Source organism: Symphalangus syndactylus, chromosome 13 (genome assembly GCF_028878055.3).
Source record: "Symphalangus syndactylus isolate Jambi chromosome 13, NHGRI_mSymSyn1-v2.1_pri, whole genome shotgun sequence".
In the NCBI taxonomy this organism is placed as follows: Eukaryota; Metazoa; Chordata; class Mammalia; order Primates; family Hylobatidae; genus Symphalangus; species Symphalangus syndactylus.
The window spans coordinates 31507671-31513543 of NC_072435.2; the positions used below are offsets into that span (position 1 = coordinate 31507671).

Here is a 5873-nt window from a genome sequence, read left to right on the forward strand (position 1 = left end):
CTGTCTCAAACAAACAAACAAAAAATTAAAATGCTAAATTAAAAAAAAAAAAAGCTGCTGGGCGCTGTGGCTCATGCCTGTAATCCCAGCACTTTGGGAGGCTGAGGCAGGCAGATCACAAGGTCAGGAGATCGAGACCATCCTGGCTAACATGGTGCAACCCTGTCTCTACTAAAAATACAAAAATAAAAATAAAAAATTAGCCAGGCGTGGTGGCGGGCGCCTGTAGTCTCAGCTACTCGGGAGGCTGAGGCAGAAGGGCGTGAACCCGGGAAGCAGAGTTTGCAGTGAGCCGAGATCGCACTCCCACTGCACTGAGCCTGGGCGACAGAGCGAGATTCCATCTCAAAAAAAAAAAAAGCCACTGTGGTGGCTCATGCCTGTAATCCCAGCACTTGGGAGGCCAGGACGGGTGGATCACTTGAGGTCAGGAGTTCGAGACCAGCCTGACCAACATGGAGAAACCCTGTCTGTACTAAAAATACAAAATTAGCCGGCGTGGTATTGCATACCTGTAATCCCAGCTACTCAGGAGGCTGAGGCAGGAGTATCTCTTGAAGCTGGGAGGCAGAGGTTGTGGTGAGCCGAGATTGCACCATTGCAGTCCAGCCTGGGAACAAGAGCGAAACCCTGTCTCAAAAAAAAAAGTTATCAAGAAAAAATACAAATTCAGAGGTCTGGTATTGATGTTTAAAAAAGGCAATGCTTAAGCATTTCTATTTATTTGAACATCAATCTTGGCCACTCAGCTTCATGTCATTCATCATCCAGCAGACTCAGCCACCTCTGGGGACCCAAACTTAACCACACCGCACCCCTTAGACTTCCTGTTCTCCACTTTGATGTCAGTGTACAGCATGTAGCTACACTCGTTGAATTTGTCCTTTAGCATCTTCCATGTAAAATTGAATGGGAGATTTTTTTTTTTTTTTGAGACGGAGTCTCGCTCTGTCACCCAGGCTGGAGTGCAGTGGCACAATCTCGGCTCACTGCAAGCTCCGCCTCCCGGGTTCACGCCATTCTCATGCCTCAGCCTCTCCGAGTAGCTGGGACTACAGGCGCCCGTCGCCAGGCCCAGCTAATTTTTTGTATTTTTAGTGGAGACGGGGTTTCACCGTGGTCTCGATCTCCTGACCTCGTGATCCGCCCTCCTCGGCCTCCCAAAGTGCTGGGATTACAAGCGTGAGCCACCGCGCTCGGCCTGAATGGGAGATTTTTTACAAATATCTGGCATGCCTTCCTGGCCACCCCCAGGAGCATGGTCTCCTGCTCTACCAAGGGAACCTGCAAAGCTTCCAAAGTTGCCACACTCCATACCGATGGCACAGTCAAAGCTGGCACTGCCACTGCCACCCATGGCCAGGCCCGTGCACACGAGGCTCTTGGCACCCATGTGCTCTAGGCCAGTGACCACGTGATCCATCATGGGGCCCATGTGCTCCAAGCCAGCCTCCATGCCTGCAAGCACCACGTGCTCCATGTTCAGGCCCCTGCGTTCGATGGCAGGGCCAGTGTGCTCCACGCCAGAGCCCATGTGCTCTATGGTCTGGCCCACGTGGTCAATGGGAGCAGCCATGCACTTGAGGCTGAAGCCTATGCCACCTGGATAATTTATTTAAAATTTTTGTACAGACAGGATCTCACTATATTGTCCAGGCTGGTGCACCTTTTTTTTTTCCTTAAGCGTAAATTGGCCGGGCACGGTGGCTCACACCTGTAATCCCAGCCCTTCAGGAGGCCGAGGTGGGTAGATCACAAGGTCAGGAGATTGAGAACATCCTGGTTAACATGGTGAAACCTCGTCTCTACTAAAAATATAAAAAATTAGCCAGGTGTGGTGGCACACACCTGTAGTTCCAGCTACTCGGGAGGCTGAGGCAGGAGAATCACTTGAACCCGGGAGACGGAGGTTGTAGTGGCCCAAGATTGCACCACTGCACTCCAGCATGGGCGACAGAGCAAGACTCTGTCTCAAAATAAATAAATAAATAAATAAATAAATAAATAGTAAATTTATTTATTCAACACAGGTTTATTAAGTACCTATTATATGCCAAGTGCTGTTCTAGGCACTGGGCATATGGCAAAAAAACAAAAACAAAAACAAAAAACAATCCAAAATAGATCAAGTTCTTACCCTTGTGGAGGTGACATTCTAGTGGGGGAGAAAGACAGTACTGTACAGAAATACAATGACGGCTGGGCGAGTGGCTCACATCTGTAATCTCAGCACTTTGTGAGGCCGAGGTGGGAGAATCACTTGAGCCTTAGAATTTGAGACCAGCCTGGGCAACATAGTGAGATTCCATCTCCAAAAAAAAAAAAAATTTTAAATTAGCTGGGTGCGGTGGTGCGTGCCTGTAGTTCAGATGGCTGAGATGAGAGGATTGCTTGAGCCCAAGGGGCTACAGTGAGCTGTGATCGCACCACTGCACTCCAGCCTGGGTGACAGAGTGAGACCCTGTCTCAAAAAAAAAAAAAAAAAATTAAAATTAAGAAGGGAGTGAGCAGTGTAGAACCTTCTAGGCCAGTTTCCAAAAGTTGGCTTTTGCTTTCTCTTCTTGAAGATCCATTTGTGTCTCAGTGTGTGCTGTGGCCAGTTCTCAAGAGCAGATTGCTACACTTTTGGGAATTTCACCAACCAGTTGTTAAACATGGGTATTATTAACAATTAAATGATACAAAGTTACAGATAAATTATGTTTAAAAACAAATATACTAAATAATTCAAATGTATTGCAGCCTTGCATCCTAATTGCTACATTTTTACTATTATCTATGCTCTCCAGGCTACTTACCTCTGCCTGGTGGAAATCCTGAGTGATAGTGGGTGGTTGCTTGTCTCTTCTGAATTCCACATCCAATGACATCCTGTCAGTAACTTGAAATCAACCACAGTGGGAATATTTACACTGTAGAAATTGGCAAATGGTATAAATCAGGGCTGTTTCTTCCCTAGAGAGCTGGTGGTTAAATTTAAAAAAAAAAATATATATATATATATATATATTGGCTGGGCGCAGCGGCTCACGCTTGTAATCCCAGCACTTTGGGAGGCTGAGGCAGGCAGATCACGAGGTCAGGAGATCGAGACCATCCTGGCTAACATGGTGAAACCCCATCTCTATTAAAAATACAAAAAATTAGCTGGGCGTGGTGGCGGGCACCTGTAGGCCCAGCTACTTGGGAGGCTGAGGCAGGAGAATGGGGTGAACCTGGGAGGGGGAGCTTGCACTGAGCTGAGATCACGCCGCTGCACTCCAGCCTGGGCAACAGAGAGAGACTCTGCCTCAAAAAAAAAAAAAAAAAAAATATATATATATATATATATCTATATATGGACGGTTTTGCTCTGTTACTCAGGCTGGAGTGCAGTGGTGCAATCAGAGTTTACTGCAGCCTCGACCTCCTGGGCTCAAGCGATCCTCCCACTTCAGCCTCCTGAGTAGCTGGGACTATAGGCACGTGCCATCACACCCAGCTAATTTTTGTATTTTCTTTGAGACAGAGTCCAGCTCTGTCGCCCAGGTTGGATGCAATGGTGTGATCTTAGCTCATTGCAACCTTCACCTCTTGGGTTCAAGTGATTTTCATGCTGCAGCCTCCCAAACAGCTCGGAATACAGGCACGCACCACCACCCCTGGCTAAGTTTTGTATTTTTAGTAGAGACAGCGTTTTGCCACATTGGCCAGGCTGGTCTTGAACTCCTAGCCTGAAGTGATCTGCCCACCTCGGCCTCCCAAAGTGTTGGGATTACAGGCATGAGCCACCACGCCTAGCCGAATTTTTGTATTTTTTTGTAGAGACAGGGGTCTTGCTATGTTGCCCAGGCTGGTCTCAAACTGCTGGGTTCAAGCCATCCTCCCACCTTGGCCCCCCAAAATGCTGGAAGTATAGCATGTCCGGCCTGGTTAAATATTTACCAGCATGCCAGTGCAATGCCTGTAAACGTGGCTTGTTCTTTTCTACAGCTGCCTAGTGTTCCATAGCATGAATGGGCCATAACATACTTTGCTGGTTCCTTCCTGATATGTGCTTAGTTTGCTTCTAGTCTTTTGCTACTGCAAGCAGGGCTGTGGTGATTTTTCACATGCAAGACAATAGCCATGGAATAAATCCCTCAGAGAAGAACTGCTGTGTCAAAGGGTGTGGGAGGATCTAAAATTAAGGCCTTTTGCCTAATGGCTTTCCAGGGAGGCTGTATCAACTTCCACACCCACCAGCAAATGTGTCAGAGTGCAGAAGCTTCTACCAACACAAACGTGATTGTGTCACTCTGCTGCTTAGACCCTTTGATGGTCCCCACCGATCCTGCATGAAGCCCTTCTCCCTTCATGATACAATCCGGTATTGGCCGGGTGCAGTGGTGCACACCTGTAATCCCAGCACTTTGGGAGGCAGAGGCGGGTGGATCACCTGAGGTCAGGAGTTCAAGACCAGCCTGGCCAACATGGTGAAACCCCGTCTCTACTAAAAATACAAAAATTAGCTGAGCATGGTGGCAGGCACCTGTAATCCCAGCTACTCAGGAGGCTGAGGCTCAAGAATCGCGTGAACCCGGGAGGTGGAGACTGCAGTGAGCTGAGATCTTACCACTATACTCCAGCCTGGGCGACAGAGTGAGACTCCATCTCAAAAAAAATAAATAAAATAAAATTTAAAAAACGGCCGGGCGTGGTGGCTCACGCCTGTAATCCCAGCACTTTGGGAGGCCAAGGTGGGTGGATCACGAGGTCAGGAGATTGAGACCATCCTGTCTAACACGGTGAAACCCCGTCTCTACTAAAAATGCAACAAATCAGCCAGGCGTGGTGGCGGGCGCCTGTAGTCCCAGCTACTTGGGAGGCTGAGGCAGGAGAATTGCTTGAACCTGGGAGGTGGAGGTTATAGTGAGCCAAGATTGCGCCACTGCACTCTAGCCTGGGCAACAGAGCGAGACTCTGTCTCAGGAAAAAAAAAAAAAAAGTAAATTAAGCTATGATACGGGGTTGGAAAATTACAGCAATCTGGGAACAAAAAGAAGACAGTACTGGTGCCTCAGTTCCCCAGCTTAACTTTCCCTTTGGCCTTGTGAATTTGGGGTCCTGAGATTCTATTTTTCTTTCACAATAGTCACGGCTTCTCCCTTTCTCTTGCAATTGAAAGGTGGCACCATTACCTCACCATGACCCCTTATAAATTTTGCATGGCAGCCACCCCGATGATCTGCTGTCTGTCCCCTGGAATGGGTCGTGTTCCCACTCACTTTTACACGGTCCCGCCTTTCCCCTTTCCATGAACCCTACTTCCCATTGCCATATCAGTGGCCTGAATCCACTTGTCCTTCCCCTGGGTACGTTTGGTCTCTTTCTGTTTCAAGTGGCTGAAAACCTGATTGTAACTCTTCAGCGACATCAGGAATCGATGTGCTGGCTTCAGGCATAGCTGGCTCTAGGAGTTTGAATGCTGCCATGAGGCCCAGCACCTGGCCTGTCACTTTCGTTCTCTTCCATGTTAGCACCTTCAACAGTGCGTGCCTCTGTCAGGCTGTGTGTGTGTGTGTGTGTGTGTGTGTGTGTGTGTGTGTTTTGAGACAGGGTCTCACTCCAACACCTAGGCTGAAGTATAGTGTTGCGATCACAGCTCACTGCAGCATTGACCTCCCAGGCTCAGCTTCCCGAGTAGCTGGTACACAGATACTACGTTTTTTGTAGAGATGGGGTTTCGTCATGTTGCCCAGGCTGTTCTCAAACTCCTGGGCTCAAGCAATCCACCCTCCTTAGCCTCCCAAAGTGCTGAGATTACAGCTACTCAGGAGGCCGAGGCGGAAGAATTGCTTGAGCCCAGTAGTTCAAGGTTGCAGTGAGCTATGATCATGCCACTGCATCCCAGC

General features: G+C 48.4%; 1 pseudogene; it reads right to left on the minus strand.

Annotated features, from left to right (window-relative positions):
• Nucleotides 1–706: 706 nt before the first annotated feature.
• On the minus strand, nucleotides 707–5395 carry LOC129460172 (heterogeneous nuclear ribonucleoprotein M-like; annotated as a pseudogene).
• Between the last annotated feature and the right edge of the window lie 478 nt (nucleotides 5396–5873).